The sequence below is a fragment of the Pithys albifrons genome, chromosome 3, assembly GCF_047495875.1.
Source record: "Pithys albifrons albifrons isolate INPA30051 chromosome 3, PitAlb_v1, whole genome shotgun sequence".
Lineage (NCBI taxonomy): Eukaryota > Metazoa > Chordata > Aves > Passeriformes > Thamnophilidae > Pithys > Pithys albifrons.
This window is the reverse complement of record NC_092460.1, coordinates 39,503,112-39,522,727: the sequence shown is the minus strand read 5'-3', so window position 1 is coordinate 39,522,727 and position 19,616 is coordinate 39,503,112.

Genomic DNA, 19,616 nt, shown 5'->3' with positions numbered 1-19,616 from the left:
CATTATATTGCCTAATGTCCAGCACTACACCACCCAGATACTTCTGAGTGCTAGCTATATATTAAAAATTAATTAATATTAATATAGTAACAGATAGATATTAATTTTATTAGTATTTCTCCATATTAATATTGACATTTTAATGATTATAATTTTATTAAGATAAATCCCAGGAAGTTAATAGATCTACTTCTCTTTTAAGACTTTCTCCTTAATTTGGAAAACTTGACCAACAAATGACCAGTATTACACTGGTGCACATATGATGCAGGAGAACCAGGCTATGAAGTTGAAATATAAAGTTCACACACCAGTAGATTCACGTATGTAGCACATATAGCTAAAGAAGAAGCAAAGTCTACAAACATAAAGCAAATGACAAACCTAAGTGATAACAGTACTAACGATGCAAAAGCCTATTGTTGCAACACCAAACCCCAATTTTTATGCTGTGGGATTTGGAGTCTCATTCCTGATTTGAAAGCTTGCATTTTTTTGCAAGGATTTTGATATTAAATCAAACTTTGAGGAAACTTCTGCAGAAATACACTTAGAAAAAATGTGATTCTTTCACTTTAAATTTCAGAAAAAAACCTCCTCTTTTTCCATAATGAGTGTGTAACTGCAGAATAATCACATAGTTCTTTGCTACTAGTTGTTTAATAAGCCTATTTTCCTACAAAGCTCTTTCTGCCTATTTTTTTTACATTAATTTTTGTGCTTCCTTTCTTAACTGTTCTACTGGGCTGGTGTAGGCTCTTGCACCTGAGCAGCACTGAGAGCCACTGGGCTACCCACGTTGAGTGATGAACTCACGATTCCAGCTGTTGACTCCAAAACAGCCTCCAGCCTCAGGATTCCCTCCTGGCAGTGCAAGAGCTGAGCTCACATCATTGGGCAAAGACAAAACAGGAACCCAGCTTAAAATAGTAGATGATGACATATAAATTGTCTGGATTTTATTTTTAACTAGGTCAACCTTGTGCCGGTGAAAGTGATGGCTGAGATGTCCATTTAAAGTCATAATGTGGTTTGGCCTTGCTGGTGGGGACCATCTACCTTTGGACTGTGGCAGGGTAACCCACTGCAGAGCTAATTCCAACCCTGGCCTTCCATTCTTCATCTTAATTATTCTCCACAGGTTACTTTGACCATATCTGCTGTTGCCTTTGCCATGTCCCTCACTCCCAGCTCATCTTTTCTGTCTGCTGACCCTGTCTGGGCACTGTCTCCCAAAACCCATCTTCTACCTCCTGCTAACTGAGCAACTCTCACACAAATATATAAAGGCACTTGCTATTCCATTGCAGGGTCATTTGGAGTAAATAACTCCCAGTTATTTGGTCTGCAGCACCGTGGGCCACTTGGAGAGGAAACTCAAGCTAATGCTGAAGGGGTTTGGTAAATTGTCAAGCCTGGTGAAGAAAAAACACATGCATACAATACATAGAGTGCACCTGGGTTTTTCTTCATTAGGAAAGCAACACACTTACGTTCTTTTCCAATGAAAATACAGTAGGTTTTGTTTATTTAGACAACAGATATTAAAGTGTGGCAACTAAAGCAAACCATAGTTTTTACTTGCAGGAACAGATAATTTACGCCTAAAAATATTTAAACAGTTGTCTGAGGAGATCTCAGAAGTATTAATAACATTGATTGTTAAGAGAGACTGGAACACCAAGAAATTCTAGAAGTTTGATAAGAAACAACCACTGAAAACAGTTGAAAATGTAATTGGGGTACCAGGATAAGATGAGCCTGACTATGGTGTTAAGTAAAATCATAGAGAGGCTGCTGTGTGACACTGCCCCAGAGCAATGGAGAAATTGTAACATCAAGATGAAAGATATGCTGTCATAAAAAGCTTGTGTTTGTTTTCTGATTATTTCCTTTCTTTTCAAGACTACAGCATTGATGGTTAGAGATAGTTGTGTAGACATAATGCTTTTAGCACTCTATAAGGCATTTGATGTAGTCCTGTGTGACTTGTTTTTACATCTTAAAAATGAATAAGCCATGCTATCAAAAGTGAACATCAATGCAGCTCGTGTAAATATATCAAAGATTAACAGAATTATAGCAGTTTCTGTAAAAAATAGGATCACCATCTAGTACTGTTTATACTGGTATCCCACAGGTTCGTTTTCCTGGCCGACTGCCACTTAGTGTCTTTATCAGAGACATCAAAGATTATCAGCAAAATAAAAAATATGTACATTAACAGGCATTGGAACTGCAAGTGGTACCAGAAAGAGATCATATTAACCTGGATACAAATTACCACAGAACACAGGGTAAAGTGAGGTTACTAAAACAGGTGTATTTTAAACCTAGGGATGGATGAATGGAGAACATACCTTTGAAATAGCCAAATGAACATTGCATATTAGAAGCTCTGAAAAACATGGAGATTCTAACAAATGATCATTTGTGAGTTCTAACGAAGTGTTAAAATACCTTTGTAGGCATAATTGCTGGTTACAAAAGGAGGAGACAACAGAGTAAAAAAATAAAAGAAATACTACCCCTCTGTCTGGCACCAGGGAGAGCTCTTTGGGAGTCGTCTGTCCAGTCTGATGTCTACCCTGCCAAAAGAATGTAGAAAAATTGGCAGTGTTTAGAAAAAGCTATGAGAATGACCTGAGATTACAAATACTGGTTTAGAAATATCACAGCGTGAAGTAATTTCAGATAATAGATAGCTTTCTAATCCAGCAGAAGACAAAGTAAACAGTATTCAGTGACTGCTGCAGTTAGACATAATCCAGACTAGGCTTTTGTTTTTTTCACGGGGTGACAAATCAAACACTGGGATTAGGGTGCTTTGTCTCTCAGCTGAGAGCTCGAAATCCAGTCCAGACCTGGACACATGGGATCAGTCAGCTGGAGCTCTGGGCTTGAAGCAGAAATTTCTGGGTGAGGCACTGTAGCCTGTGCTATGTAAGAGTCAGTATAGTTCATAATTTTCCTGTGCAGCTTTTGAAACCATTGAAAAACTCAGTACACTTCTGGAAAACAGGACTGGAATTCTTGTGTCTCCAGGAGAGACGTGACCATCCACTGAAGTGGAATCTGCAGAAAAAGAGATGTGGAAGAGTTGTATGAGGAAGGTGCCCAACTGGATTGTTTAAACTCACTACACCTGTGGCAGACCTGAATGAGGTTTTAATACACATTAAAATGATTCCGTAGGCAGTTACATACTGTGAAGCCAAAACATTTCCTTTCCTGTCCCTTTCTCCCCTCCCAAGCCCTAAGGCTTTTCATTTACAGTAGAAAAATGGAGCCAGTAAATCTATACTGTTCTATAAACAGGGCAGCACAATGTTTGTTAAAATTCTGGGTAATTTCTTGTAATCACATGTACTTAAGTAAAATTTACATGACCATTATGGGCTGCTCTTGGGCAATGGCCCTTTGTCAGCCTATAGTGATTAGCACGTTGGTGCTGCCAGGACAAAATGCTGTCAGCACCACAAGAAGCAATTTCATCAGGTTTCTTTTTTACACAGCCTTGCAGCTCACACTGGCCCTGCAGCCTACTAGACTTTTTTTTCCTTCTTTTTCCTAGCCATGCAGTCTGACTCTTCAGATGGAACTTAAAGCGATGTCAAGAATGAGGAGTTCTATCCTGTTTCTAAAAATAGCCCTGATCTTCAGCAGGGGATGTGATTCCTTAGCCATGTGCAACAAAGATGACCTCTTTGTCAGGTCTAGCCTGCAGCAGGAGGTGTCTGCCCCTGGTCTACTTTTACATTGGTTCAAAAATAAACAGCAAGTTCCTCTGGCTGGTCTCCCTCGCCAAAGGCAGGCAAGGAACATTCTGTACAAGGAAGCACTCACAATCATTCGAGGGGCCAACTCTAATGAAGTTAATTGATGCACCAAGGACGTGTGTTAAGCATTAATGCTCTACTAACATGTTCATGAGTTGCACAGCTACATATTATATTAGTGCACAGTAAACACTGTACTGTATGTTTGGGGTATCTTACGGACGTGAGTTGAAAGAGAATGCATTTATTTTTGCAAAATGGAGTCTTTGTGCTCAGATCTGAAACTTATGTAACATGCCAGGGACACCAGAATATATCACTTTTCTAAAAACAGTTGAATAAACCAGAAATGTGTGTGATATTTTACTGAAAAAAAACCCCCAATTAAAAAAAGGGTCACTTGAGTCCTACATGAATTACATCTTTTAGAAAAACATAACAGGGAAGGGAAAATTTTAAAGTTAAAGCAGCATGAAAGTCATTGCAGTGTGAGCATGATGGAAAATTAACCCCTCCTTTAACCATCTTTAATATCCAGGAATAAGAAAACTACACTGCAGTGCAGGCACTTTGGGGAACAAAATTTGAGGTAAAGAACAGGAGTCCAGTGCCCTATTCCAGATATGTGGAATAAAAGAAAAATGTACATTAAAGCAGGTTTTCTTTACAAGAGAGATGTGCAGTATGGTTAGAACAAGAACCTGGAGGGATGTCTTTGAACTTGTAGCAGCACATACACTTCAGAAATGAGTGAAGTGCAGACACTTATGCACTTCACCCTCTTCCAGCTATAGCCATGTTGGGATTAATGAATTCAGGGACATGGAATAACACTGCTGATAATTTCGGCTGTAGAGTCATCGTTTGGGTTTAGGAAAGAAAGATCAGAGCAGAGACAGTGCAATGTCTCTCTGTGATGGCCTTCCCCCAGCACGTTATCAGAGACGTACAGTGCAAATGCCTCCGTAACATCAGAAAAGAGACAAAGTAGCTCCAGAGACAGAGTAGAATGTGAACTCAGGGAAATATTTCACACATCAAAGCCATTTAAAGTGAGTGGTAACACAAGCAGTGTTTTATTGCTGTTGCTGGCTTATGTGAGTCAAGCTTGTCTCCACACAGGGAGGCACAAAGAGGCGAAGGCAGGCACAGGAGCCCACCTAATATCCTGACGTGGTTTCTATCCCAGGAGACATCAGTGGCTCATTCCCACACACATGAAGGAGCTGACAGGCACAACAGAAGGTGGGGGCAGCCCAAAAACCCAGTCAGAGAAGTGAACCCTCACCCTGGCCCCTTCAAGGACTGCCACAGGGGATGGTCAGCCCCATCACCCAGTGACGTTACACCCAGCAAGGGGAATCAGCTGGAATATCTCTTCAGGCCACCTCACTTGCTTGGTGGTACTTATATACTGAGAAGCAAGATCAACTTTCCCCATGAGGAACTAGGTACCTTTTATAAAACAGTGCTAAAATCTAAACAATTGCAGAACTGATTTTTCTGGAGTAATGACTGAGTAAAGAAGTTGACAATGGACTTCAAATGACAAGAGATGGAGAAGTGCCCAGAAGAGTGAATGTGACTGTAGGTACAATATTCAATGATTTGGGTCTTGCTAAGTATATTTTTCTAAAAAAATCCCCCAAAAAACAGATTCTGGACCCATCATGTTAAAAGCATTCAGCAATAAATATTGGTGTCATGGTTCAGGTATTTGTACAGGAGACTGGTAGAGTGAGTCCCTTCCCTGTTACAGTCTTCGAGTACAAATTTAGGTCTGCTGTTTAATTTCTCCACACCATAATTTTCCCATTCATAAGTATCCCAGGAATTTTTTAGAGCGTAAAAGATGGTATGGTGAAGTGCTAAAAGCTATGCCACTGAGAATGACATAAGTGGGTTGGTGAAATGACAGTCTATAGAGAAAGCAAATTCTTTACTGATGAACTTAGAAGAGGGAGGTGCTTGGACAAGTTGGACAGATAGAAAACTAAGTTCTTAATTGTTGATTGTTATTTCATAGAGTTTCTAATTAGTTTTTCTCCAGTTATGGGTTCTATTTTTCTCCATGTTTCCTGCCTTCTCTTTTCCATTTGTTCTGGCAATGAAGTTACCATTAGACAGGCATTTGAGCCAGAGAATCCCAGATCTAAACTGCTTCAAAGACTGGAAGATGAGGGATGAAAACAGAGTTTTGGCTCCTAAAATGTAAGGTCAGCTGGGGATTCAAATTCCACTGAGTTTGGGATTGTGTGATTGTGAGATTCCAGTTCAAGCCCATCTCTCCAGTCATAAAGTGGAATTCATGACATTAAAATTCTTTCCACAGCACGAAAGGGATGTCATCATAAACACTGTATTATGACTTCCCTACAGGTTGCTGCAGAAGAGGAAACTAACCCAGGAACAGCAGAGACATTTAAAAAACATCATGACCTTTCAGTAACAGAAAACATGGGAAAATCTAAGTCTTAAAGAAACTAATTTGATTCTGGTTTGGCACTCTGTGCAAAACCCTGCATAAAGAGAAGTTTAGGCCAGGGATTTCTATGCCGCCTCCTTAACTGCAAGCACAGTTTTTTGCATATACATATTCTAAACCCAAGATCTTCATGTGTCCTAAACCAGGCACTGATGCCTATGAAGTGTAGGGATTAATTAGGAGAGTGTAATTGTGAGAAAGGCAACCACAGTAACACCCGAGCTCTGAATGTGGACATGGGAAAAATAACAAAGCAGAAACAAAAACAAAGAAAAGAAACAGAGTCTCTGTTGGAGCCTTTCTAAAAATCATATGCAAAAATCCAGATGGAGAGAGTTCTGGCTGCTGTTCGTGCCTAACATGATCAGCAGATAGATGAGTGGCTTGGAGACGTGAGAAGTGAGTTACAGAAGCTGCCAGACTGCTAGCTGGGATTTCAAGGAGTGTTTATGGTAAGCCACACTTCAGATCTTTCCTTGCTTTAGCTTGAGTTCTGTCTTAGAGACCATGAATGGAAACTTAAGGACCAAATATTTTGGGGCTGGTCATGATTTCATGACAGTGATCCTGTTTTCCAACCTGTAAGCCATTTCCCTCTTAAATCTTGTGAGCAAAATTGGATCACAAATTCCCAGGCCAGTTTCACTGGCTCGTAGCACACAGACCACAGTATTAGTAAAAGAAAGGGCTATGCAGGTATTCTCCTCTCCGCAAGCTTTAAACTATTCTTGTCATTCTCTTTCAATTCTTCCCAGCCTTTGCCACTCCAGGTTTTGGGCTGGGGAAGCTCTCTTTCTCTTTGCATCTCCCTCCCTTTCTCCCCTCCCTGCTGCTACTGACAATGCCCTCAGTCTCCCCATCTTTTTCCCCAAGTGGACATTTTGCGTTTCAGTGCTCACTTTCAGTCTGTGAGATTCCATCCAGGCTTGGCCAAGTGGTTTAGACTATTTCCTTTTCCCTTTCACCACTGCTGTTACGTAAAGAGGCAGTGAAAGACAAACCTGGCAAAATTTCTGCTGTGAACATGTGTGGTCAGGCTTTTGTGGACAAAAGTGGTGGTTCACTGTTCCCAGGGTTGCTAGAGAGTAGAATAAAAAGGATGAAACCCAAAATGGACATGCAGTATTCATGTCATCCAAACCACCTTTTGTTGGTGGCAGCTGCTTTGACTCAGACGTGACCATTTCTTCATATTTGATTGAAGAGATAAACTGCAATTACCATTTGACAGGTAACAATGTTGTCTCCTTTTCCTTCTGTATTCCCTGGAATATTTAATACAGCTTCCATAGACCATAGAAGACCTGTCTCTTGCTACACACTCTGTCCAAGGTTCTCAGCACAAGAGCAAGATCTGGAAAGGATTATTTGACATTCTGATTTGCATCTGAACCTGATGCATCTGAACCAGAAATTGAGGAACCAATTGGCCTGCAGCTTATGCTTTTTAATCTGTTGAAAAAACATATATCAAATGGGAAACACCAGGAAAGGCAAGGTTCCCAGATGTTGGAATGGTGTTCCGTAGCCCTAGGGAAAAAGGGTCATTAAGACCTGAGTATATACTGCAGATGTCAAGTTGTTTTATAGGCTCGATTCAAAGACGATTAAAGTCAAAGGGGATCTTTATCCTCTTTATGACGGGGTCTTAAGTGGCAGTTGGTCTGAGCAGAACTGATAGAAAGTTGTTAGAGAGTGACAATTGTGGAAAGGGATCTCCAAGCAGATATCCACGGAGTATTTCTGTCCATTCTCACACCATGGGTTAATACCCAATCTATTCCAGAAAAGTGCCCAGCACTCTGTGCTGCTTACTGCTCCAGCACAAGCTACAAGTTGGATAGGGAGAAAAGCCCTCTTCCGGTTGGATTTCCCCTTTAGCACAGCTTTATGTGCTTGTATAATAGGAAACAGCCTTTTCTATTTCTGTTCAAGCTCTGGAGGCTTGGACTTTCCCCAGAATTTTTGATTAACAGCTGAGTCTAAATCAGAGCTGCTTGGGGTCTCCTTTGCCTTACTGTCACATCATAATATCCTTTCATGTGCTGTTCCAAGCTAGTTGCTAGTTCTGTTAAGCACCTCACAGCCTCTGAGAGAGACCATGTCAATCCCTCTCCCCTTCTAAGACCTTCCTGAGCTGTTTCAAAGCAGGACTTCCACCACAACAGGGAAAACCTCCTTTTGTAACTGCCTAGAAGCCGATTGCAAAGGACACTGGATTATGGACTGCAGGCCACAAGTGCTTCAGGCTTTAATTATCTCTGAATTAACTGAATCACAACAGGATTTTTCTTCTACTTCTGTAAACTTGCTGCCACTTGATAGTACCAGTAATTCAAACAGCAAAAGCTGTGAAAGGCAATTGGCAAAATGGTAAGATTAGGTGTGCCGTGTCTGCATCAGCTGCATGGGTAGGAATGCACTCAGGACAAAACCAAAGCTCAGCTGGAGTTGGAACTATCAAGGGAGGTAAGAATCAGCAGTTTCTGCATGTACATTAGTGGAAGAAAGGGCAAAGACAGTGTGGATCCATTGCTTAGTGGCTTTAGGGACCTTGCAACAAGCCATAGCGAGGAAGATGCATTTTGCAGCTCATATTTCACATAAAAAGCCTTGTGCTTAGGCCTCCCAAGTTTCTGAGCCTACTAATACAGTCTGTCAGTACGGGCAGGAAAAAGACTTGGGGATCCCTTCACCCATCTGGGTGTGCACAGGTCAATGAGATCACATAAGGGGCATCTGAGGCTGCTAAAGGATCTGGCTGATGCCACTGAAGGGCTAATTTCTATCACCTTTGAAAGGTTATGGCAATTAGAGAAAACTCCTAGTGCTTGGAAGAAGGCAGATAGTGCACCAACCCCAAAAAGGGTAAGAAAGATCTAGGGAATTTGCAGCTGACTTCAGTCCTTGGCAAGATTGTGGAGCAAAGGCTCCTAGAAGCCACTTCTAAATGCATGAAGGATGAGAAGGTAACTAGGGAGAACCATCATGGATTTACCAAGGGAAGGTGATGACTGCAAACCTTCCTGGCTTTCTATGATGAGGTGCCTGACACTGTGGACAAGGCAGGAAGAGGGATACTTAATACCTTGATTTTCAACAGGCTCTTGACACAGGCTCTTGTAGTCTCTCAGTCATCACCATTGGTGAGAAATTCAGACAGGCTGGATAAGTGGGGTGAAAAATTGAATTGTCAGGCTCAAAGAGTTGTGATCAGTGATCCAGCTGTCAGTTAGTAAATAGGGCCAGGGATCAGCACTGGAACCACAGTGTTTAGTTTCTTCATTAATGACCTGGATGATGGGATGAAGTGTACTCTCAGCAAGCTTGCAGATGACACCAGATTGTGAGGAGGAGTCTGTATCTTGGAAGGCAGGACTGCCCTTCAAAGGTACTGGAACAGCAGTAGCAGGCTGAAGAAATGGGCTAACAAGAAATTGATGAGGTTCAGAAAGAAAAAGCACGAGGTCTTGCATCTTGGATAGAATAGCTTTATTCAGAGATGTGGGGTGGTGACTGACAGACACAAAACAGCTCTGCTGGAAAGCATCTGAAGGTTGTCGCAGACAGCAGCTGGAACATGAAGGAGCTTTGTGCCCTTGAGCCAAAGAAAGCCAGCAGCACCCTGGGCTTTACTAGGAGAAATTTAGCTAGCAGGTTCAGAGAAATCCTTTGCTCTATTTAACCCTTGTAAGACCATGTCTGCACTACTGTGTCTAGTTTGGGATCCCCAGTACAATGACATATGAGCTAGAGTTCAGTGAGGGGCCCACAAGAATGGAAAAGGGCTGGAGCATGTGGCATACAAGGAGAGGTTGACAGAGCTGGGTTTGACCAGTGCAGAGATGTGAAATCAGTGTTTAGATTCCTATCTTAAAATCAAGTGAGAGCAATACAAATGTCATAAATGAGTTATGGAGATATTGTGAGATACAGCTGAATAAGAAAATTAAGTAAGTTTTCACTATTGCTTTTACCCTTCAAACTCAGCATATCAGACCCTGAACCATTCCCTACATGACATGCAAGAACAGTTCCTTTTCACTTTTCCCAGTTGTGGGATGAGATGGACAGTGGTTGCTCTAAGGAAAACGAAGACCTTCCCAAATGCAGATCCATTAAGAATTCCTGTAGAACCTGCCATCAAACCGGAGTCATGTGGAGACAGCATTATGAATGGATGAAGACAGATATGGATGAGACTAGAAACAGAAGAGTGCTAAAACACTTTGCCCTCTCATTATCCTCAGCAAACATTACAGTTCAAAAGAGAATTTGGGCAGAATAATTTAGCCAACCATGGACTTAAGCTGCTGTAAATGTCACTCAAACTCATTCCTACCTCCAAGAAAGCACCAGTGTCATGTGAAAGGGAGGAGAGACAGAAATGCAAAAATTTCTAGTCTTAACTGTATTAATATAAAGTTAATAGCTATAAGTGCCCTTGGGATAATCAAAACTTTATGAGCCCAGCACTGCCTACTGAAACGACATAGAACACAGGCTGAAAGATTTTTTCCTCCCTACGAGGACCTCACTTAAGCCAGGAAGAACTCATCAGCTAAATAAGTGACTCCAGAAAATTAGAGCCTTATGAACCCAACACTGCCTAACAATACAGTTAGCACACAGATTGGAAGGATTTCTAACCTCTGCTGTGAGGCAACACTTAATAGCAAGAGAAGAGCTTTCCTCACGATGGCCCCTGAAATAACATTTATTAATACAGGTACGTGACAGTGACTATATGGGTTACTTGGTCGGTGATAACATTTAGCTGCAGGATTGTACATAATACCCCAAAAGACACCAGCACAACACACATTCTACAGGCCACCCCAGCAGTAAACAGAAACACAACAGTTCAACACCACATGTAAACACACTCAGTAACCAAAAAGAAAAGCAACAGGAACAAAAATATAGCCACTTCCTATTAACACGTATACACCCAGTGAGCTATAACAAATTATAATTAGTAAGGTATAGGAAAATAAAGTAAGAATTTGGTTGCTTACCCCTGCAATGTTCGATGGAATGGTGGAGACAGGGTAGCTCATGGCTTGCCCTCTCAGAGGTGAAAGTTTTTCTCCCAGTTTTTGCTTTTACTCTGTTTCTTTTTATATCTTTTTTTTCTTCAGGTGGTTTCATGTGTCTATAGTTAATTTTCCAGGGGTGATACAGATGCCTGAGGGGGGTGGGCTCCTTGAGCCTGCAGGATGCCACAGAGTCTGGCAAAGAAAGGCTATGCTGATTTAATAACATTCCATTCTTTGGTAACATCCGTCACTTATCAGCATCCCTCCGGGGGGGCTGAGGCATTTCCCTCAACTCATCAAGGGCCATCACCCCACACACCAGTTAAACCTGGGGGTACATAATGATGAAAGAGAACCATCTTCTTCCCACTCCAACAACCCAAGCTCAGCACTGAGCTGTTATGTCCATTGCATATTCATAGAATCATGGAATCATAGAATCAACTAGGTTGGAAGAGACCCCCGAGATCATCAAGTCCAACCTTTGATCCAACACCACTGGTCATATTTATGCTTTAAATGATGGTGCCCATGTTTTCTGATGTTTTTCCCTAGGTATATACAAAGTGGTAAGTAAACCTTGGCATGCACAGGATACGTCTTTCCATTCCGCCTGCTAATGGCTCTTGGAACTTCAGATGTTTCATTAATAAATCTCTAATTGACTATTGTACTGCTCCTTTTTGCACTAAAAAGGACAATGAGGTAATTGGCTTCAACCATCAGCTTGCTCAAATTAACTGGAATGTAAACAGAGACATGGGACAAAATTATGGAAGGGAAAAGAGGAGTAAGAGCATTACTGTAGTGTCAAATTTCATCTGCGTATGTAGGCAAAGACAGGTTGTTTTTCAGAAAAAAATGTCTTCTGACTTCCTATTCAACAATTCCATTACAAAATGTAAATATGTCAAAACATATCCAGATTCCTTCATGCTGAAAATCAGGTTATACTTAAACAGAGTTGGTGTATGTCCTTCTCTGGCAGATAGCAATTAAATGTCACCGTTTCAAACACCATTTTTATAACTGGCTTTTATGTGTTGCCAGATGAGGTCACAACTGCTTCCTGTCAATTGCTTGACATTCTACTAAAGCTCAGAATTGACAGCAGACATGCTTTCTACCATTTCCTTGACTGTTTAACATAAAAAGAAGGAAGTGTATGAGGAGAGGGAAAGCCATCCTCGAAGCAGTCCTTTCAGCAATTTAAGCCACTCCATCCTCCAAGCAGACAACTGTTTCATTTCAAGTGTGGATTTTTCAGGATGTCAGGGTCCTTTGTCACCAGTGACAACTCTTACCACAGCAAAGGTTTCATCTAAGTTCTTTGCCCAGTATAAAACTTTTCTATAAATCTCAACTTTTGTCCAGAGGCAAAGCACAGAGAAAGGTTGGTATTCCTGTGCTGCCAGCACAGCCTCAGGATGTGACCCTGGGATACTGCCAGGGGGCTCGTATCATCTCATCCCTGCAGCACCCCATCACTCTCAAGGTGGGTAGGAGACATCCCAGGATTCTCTCACTGATACTTTCCATGGTCTTTTCATGTGAGGACCTTCTGTTTATTCTCCAGAGTCCCTGTGTAAACTGACACTAACCCATGATCCCCTGTAACACAGGCACCTCATAACTCTAAGAGGCCTTGGAGCAAACGGTCATATCCAGCTGATATCCCCCTTCGAGCCCACACTATAACTCTGACAGACCAGGTTAAGTGTGATATTGGCATCTGATACACCTGCAAAGGTTGAAACAGGGCTTTAAATTATCTCAGACATCAAGATGAGATCCTCATCAATAACATAAAAAATAGTGTTTTTTTAAAAACCTACAAGAAAAATTAATTCCTCAGAGCAATTTACATCATTTCGCTGGGAAAGGGAACATTTCTCCCCCTGAATACTTTACTATATGGAAAAGAGAGTTAATCCAACAAAATTCCTGATATAAAGCACAAATCCAAGTTTTTCTGAAAGCAAAGATTACCAGATTGATTCTATACACAAAATAATCTCTCAATGAAAACAGCTTAAAAGAGCAAGTGAATGGAAACAGCGCAAACTAGTTTGGTGACCATCTGATCCCAATCAACTCAACCAGATGACATTTTGTGGGGTGCTATTGTGGAGACAGAGGGTTTTGTATCTGGTCTCTTTGGAAGTATAGTATATAATCTAGAAAAAACTTTTGCAGTATCATTGCTCAGCATCTGTCTTTGGGCAGGACAGATTAGACCACTTTCTCCTTCACTGCTTCCATAACAGTTGTCTTTACAAGAATGAAGCTGAGGAGCTATCTAAGAAATCAGAAGAATTAAAGTGCTATTCACGCCATGAGGGATAACAAGGCACTAACTACTTTCCCTGCACACCTTTGTAGATAATTAATCTTGCTCCTGAAACAGCTCTCAGCCCCAAATCCAGACACTGAAGAGATCATGAATCCAATCTCACTCTGAAGGCAGAATGAGAGAGATCTGGAGGGACTACAGCAGTCAGCTCTTCAGTTCTAAAGCCTGTTCAGCAGGCAGTGAGAAGTGTATGTTAGTCCTTACAGGTGGATTTGGAGCCTCAGAAGCTGCTAATTCCAGCATCCAAAGGAGGCTACGAAGATGGTGAAGAGTCTGGAGGGGAAGCCATACAAGGAACACCTGAGGTCATTTGGCCTGTTCAGCCTGGAAAAGAGCAGACTGAGGGGAGACCTCACAGCATCCTCAGGAGGGGCAGAGGAGGGGCAGGCACTGATCTCTGCTCTCTGGTGACCAGTGACAGGGCCTGAGGGAACACCTGGAGTTGCGTCAGGGGAGATTTAGGTTGGATACTGGGAAAAGGTTCTTCACCCAGAAGGTGCTTGTGCACTGGAACAGGCTCCTCAGGATAGTGGCCCCAAGCCTGACAGAGTTCAACTGTTTGGACAATGCCCTCAGGGACATGGTGGGGTTCAGGGGCTGTCCTGTGCAGGGTTAGGAGTTGGACTCAATGATCCTTGTGGGTCCCTTTCAATCCAGGCTATTCTATAATTCAATGACCCTCATCATCATCATCATCATCATCATGGCTAGGCTTCGCAAATGAAGATTTGAGAAGGGCACTACCCACGCTTGCTGCAAGTGTGCTGGTGGCTCAAAAGACCGATACTGGATAGGCAGGTCCGGTCACAAAAGGCACAGTGGAACATCTCCCTAGGTGACATTGGCAAGGAACGGTTCTTTCTGTGTTGTCTTTTCTCCTCAAGACTGACTCTCCGTGCATTCTCAAAGGAAGCAGCAGCGTCGTGAATGGTGTGTCTCCATGAATCCCGATTGGAGGCCAGAGTGGACCACTGGTGGCAGTCAATATGGCCAAGGCTGAGGTGTTTTTTCAGGGAGTCCTTGTATCTCTTCTTCGGGGCTCCTCTCTTGCGGCAGCCGGTGGCGAGTTCACCATAGAGCACAATCTTCGGAAGGCGGTGATCCTCCATCCTGGAGATGTGCCCTGCCCAGCGTAGCTGCGTTCTCATCAGCATGGCCTCAATACTGCTGACCCCTGCCTGTTCAAGAACAGACACATTGGTCACGTAATCAGACCAGTGGATGTTTAGGATTGAACAGAGGCAGCGCTGATGGAAGCGTTCGAGAAGCCGCAGGTGGTGGCGGTAGATGACCCAGGATTCAGACCCATATAAAAGAGTGGACAGTACAATGGCTCTGTAGACACTAATCTTTGTACTTTTCTTCAGGTGTTTATTGGACCAGACTCTTTTATGGAGTTTTCCGAAGGTTCTGTATGCCTTTGCTAGCCTGTTGTCTATCTCTTTGTTGATCTTACCGTCTGAGGAAATGATACTTCCCAGATAGGTGAACTGCTGAACTGACTTAAGCTCTGAATTGCCTATGGTGATGTGAGGATTATGGAAGACTTCTTGAGGTGCAGGTTGGTAGAGAACTTCCGTCTTCTTCAGGCTGACTTCCAGCCCAAAAACCTCAGCAGCCTCTGCAAAGCAGGATGTTAAGCACTGCAGAGCTGCTTCTGTGTGAGCAACGAGGGCGGCATCATCAGCAAAAAGCAGCTCGTGGACAAGGTGATTCAGGGTCTTGGTGTGGGCCTTCAGTCGCCATAGGTTGAATAGGCTTCCATCGGTACGATATCAGATGTCGATGCCGTTTTCTTCATCGAGGTCTCTGTGGCTCTTTGGAGCATCATGCTGAAGAAGATTGTGAATAGAGTTGGTGCAAGAACGCAACCTTGTTTCACACCATTGGTTATTGCAAAGGGCTCAGAGAGTGCATCGCCATATCTGACTTGTCCACACTGATCCTCATGTAGCAGGATGATCATTTTGAGGAACTTGGGGGGACATCCTAAACGTTCCAAGGTCTGCCACAGGCCTTTTCTGCTCACAGTGTTGAAAGCTTTGCTGAGGTCAATGAAGGTTACATAGAGACCTTTGTTCTGTTCCCTACACTTCTCTTGCAGTTGTCTGAGAACAAACACCATGTCTGTGGTGCTCCTATTGGCTCTGAAACCACACTGGCTTTCAGGTAGAAGATCTACTGCAATAGTGGGCACTAATTTTACCAGCAATGGAGAGTAAAGTAATACCTCGGTAATTTGAGCAGTCTGATTTTTCTCCTTTCTTCTTGTACAGGGTGATGGTGACTGCATCATGGAGATCTGGTTGTAGTTCCCCTTGTTCCCAGCAACGCACAACAAGCTCGTGGAATTTGGCATGGAGTGCTTGACCTCCATGCTTCCAGATTTCAGGTGGAATTCCATCAACCCCAGCTGCCTTGCCAGGTTTCACCTGTTGTATGGCCTTAAGTGTCTCTCCCATAGTAGGGGCTGCATCCAATTCATGTTTCACCGGTTGTTGTGTAATGTGTTGAATTGCTGAGCCTTGGACTACACGGTTGGCACTGAAGAGAGTCTGAAAGTGCTCAGACCATTGGTTCAGGATGGAGGTTTTATCTGTTAGAAGCAGTTGACCATCTGCACTGAGTAGGGGGCTTTGAACCTGGTGTGTGGGTCTGTACACTGCTTTCAGGGCCTCATAGAATCCTCTTTGGTCACCCAAATCTGCGCATAGTTGTGTCTTTTCTGCTAGGTCGAGCCACCATTTGTTCTGGATGTCTCGAAGTTTCTGTTGGAGCTTGCTGCATGCAAGACGAAAGGCGGCTTTATTTATATGGCAAGATGGCTGAGCAAGGTGTGCTTGGTGAGCAGTTCTCTTCTTCTTCAGCAATTCCTGGATCTCTTGATTGTTTTCATCAAACCAGTCTTTGTTTTTCTTGGAGGAGAACCCTAGGGACTCTTCAGAGGACTGCAGGATGCAACTTTTAATATGTTGCCAAAGCGCTTCAGGAGAGGGATCTATGGGATTATCTTTAAGTCTAGTTTGAAGGTTTCCCTGAAAGCTGTCTCTCACTGTGGCTGTTTGAAGATTGCTGACTTGGAGCCTCCTCCTTGGAATGCCGCCTCTCTTAGGTTTGGGCTTGAAGTGGAGGTTAAGTTTGCAGCGCACATGGCGGTGGTCTGTTTGACATTCTGCACTAGGCATCACTCGAGTATGACGGACATCACTGACATTTCTCTGTTGTACTAAGATATAGTAAATGAGGTGCCAGTGCTTGGATTGAGGATGCATCCAGGTTGTCTTCAGGCTGTCTTTCTGTTGAAAGATAGTGTTGGTGAGGGTGAGCTGCCGTTCTGTGCAAAACTCTAGCAGGAGGCATCCGTTGTCGTTGCAGTTTCCAACGCCATGCTTGCCCAGGACTCCTTTCCAGGCTTCAGGATTCTTACCTACTCTGGCGTTGAAGTCACCAAGGATTATGATCTTATCATCTGCAGGAACATTTTGAGTGAGGCGGCGCAGGTCTGTGTAGAATTTGTCTTCTTCCGCTGGGTCAGCTTGGAGAGTTGGGGCATATACGCTAAAAAGAACAACATGTTGCTTGTTGTGTAGAGGGAGGCGTAAGGACATAATGCGATCGGAATGACCTGTCGGCAGATTTTCAAGTTTGGAGGCAATGGAGTTTTTAATCATGAAGCCAACTCCTGAAAGGTGTCTTTCGGTTTTGGGTTTGCCTGACCAGTAGAGTGTGTAGCCAGCACCATGTTCTTTAAGGCTGCCTTCCTCATGAAGACGAACTTCACTGACAGCAGCAATGTCAATGTTGAGCCGTGACAGTTCGTGGGCAATTAGAGCAGAACGACACTCAGGACGTCCACTATCCCTAGTATCAAGCATGGATCTGATGTTCCAACATTGCGAGTGTTAGTTTGAGCACACCTTTGCAGGCAGGTGTATGCCTTTGAAATCTCTTTGTTTTTGTTTGACCGCATGGAAGATGCCGGTTGGCCACGGTTATCCAACCGGGTGTGGAGATGAGCTTTGTTTAGGCCACCTTTGCCAGGCCCCTCTCCGTGTGGAGCAAGCAGTGCTGTCCCTAGAAAAGGCTGCTTGGTCATTCAGGATGCTGCCGCAAGAGACTGTCATCTCTGGGGTCAAGTCTCTAATGACCCATATCCTGAACCGCCTGCATGCAGGGTTGGGTCTGCGGCTTCCAGCTGCTTCCTATCACCTGCCGTTTTCGACCCTCACCTGTCGCTATAGGGCTTTGCAATGTGGGTGAACCCTTCAAGCCTGCGCAATGGATTTTTTAGGTGAGGCACAGCGTGCGCAGAACTGGCCCCACCCTTTACTCCTAAGGTTCATCTGCCACGGCCTAGCGAGCTTGGACGGTGACAGCGAATACCTCAGGACGTAGGTTTGGTTAGAGTATCCTTCTCTTAGATGGATGGCCTTACAGGGCTAAACGAGCTCCATCTGCCCGGGTTTGGGGTTGGAGTTGTCCTTCTCCTAGGATGGTTGCCAGATGGCTAGCGAGCCCATCCTGCCCGTGGACACACTTTGTCTGACCCTTCAGCTGAGACCTGTCTGGCATGGGAGACCCTACCGGCGGCACAAACCACCTCCAGCATAGCTCTCAACCTCATGACCCTATGAACTCACTATAATACCTGTCTCTGTGCATGTCAAAGAACATCCCAGGTCTCAATGCCTCCCATGCTGCTGGGGCTCTTCTCAGAGCAGACCAGCACTGTGCACCAGCACAAGGCCCAGTTCCCCAGCAGGTGCCAAAAGGATTTGGCAGCACTCACACTGAGGTTTTAGGTCGAACATGCCAATCCCATGTTCCTTTTGGCTCCCTTTTGGTTTCAGGCTGTGTGTAGTTTGTGGCAGGAGTACATCAGCTGTTTAGGACCACAGTGGATGGCTGTGTAAAGATAAATCACATAGGGCCTCCCTTGTCTCACATACACACCAGGCTTTTCCAAAACTCCACTAAAAGATATTCACACATCATGAACCTGAGATTTTGGGAATATCAGGGATTGTTTTGTTAAGGCTCTTCACTCATTGACTTCCACAACATCTTCTGCAGTAGATCATGATGTCTCCCTGAAATCTCCCTACAACAGAAACGGTCCTTTTACTTTTTCACAGGCCCTTCAGTTGTACTGGAAATACTTCTTTATTGTAAATATACTTGTCTTACAGTTCTATTTCTGCTTGCTTCAGTCATGTTTAAATCTCTCTCTGAATTCACCTTGGAAGCATGTGCAATGACAGGGTAACTGAAGGAAACAGCCCTGCTGGTCTGAACATCTGCAAGATGTGAGCAAAAAAACAGAGCAAGTTCAAATTACCCCTCCTAGAAAAAGTGACAGATGTGAGTAAGAGGTACCACTCATGAGACACCTCTGTGGAGTAAACATTTTGGAATAATATTCCAGGCAACAACTACAGAGGCTCTAACAACAGATTGACCAGCCATCTATTACATTTCAAACAAAATGACTCAAAGAAAAATGTTCCAAACAGGCACCACTGGGTATTTGACTCAGCCCAAACAACGTTTTAACTATTTCTTTGCCACAAAGTGAACATGTGCCTCCTGCAACCCAGACCCTGCTAGCCACTGCTCTCTAGATTCATAGCACATCTGACTAGTTTTTCTACCAACTTTCTAAAGCCCGTAGCCATCACAGGGTGCTGTTGCTTCCTCTCAGTGTGGGATGCCAGGTTCAAACTAATTATTTAGCTATTTTAAAACTTTTTTGTTTTCTATTTTTTTTCTTTTTCCCCTTTCTTAAATAACATTACCATTCTGGGTTAGCTGAAGGGCTAAAAGCTGGTTTTAATTTAAATATAAATAAAACCAGGAGTGCCTGTGTGATTGTACTAAAAATAGATTGTTTTCTGTTCTAAATGTTTCACCGATCTTAAAATTGGGGAGGAGGGGAAAGAGACAGGATGTCCAACTCTTTT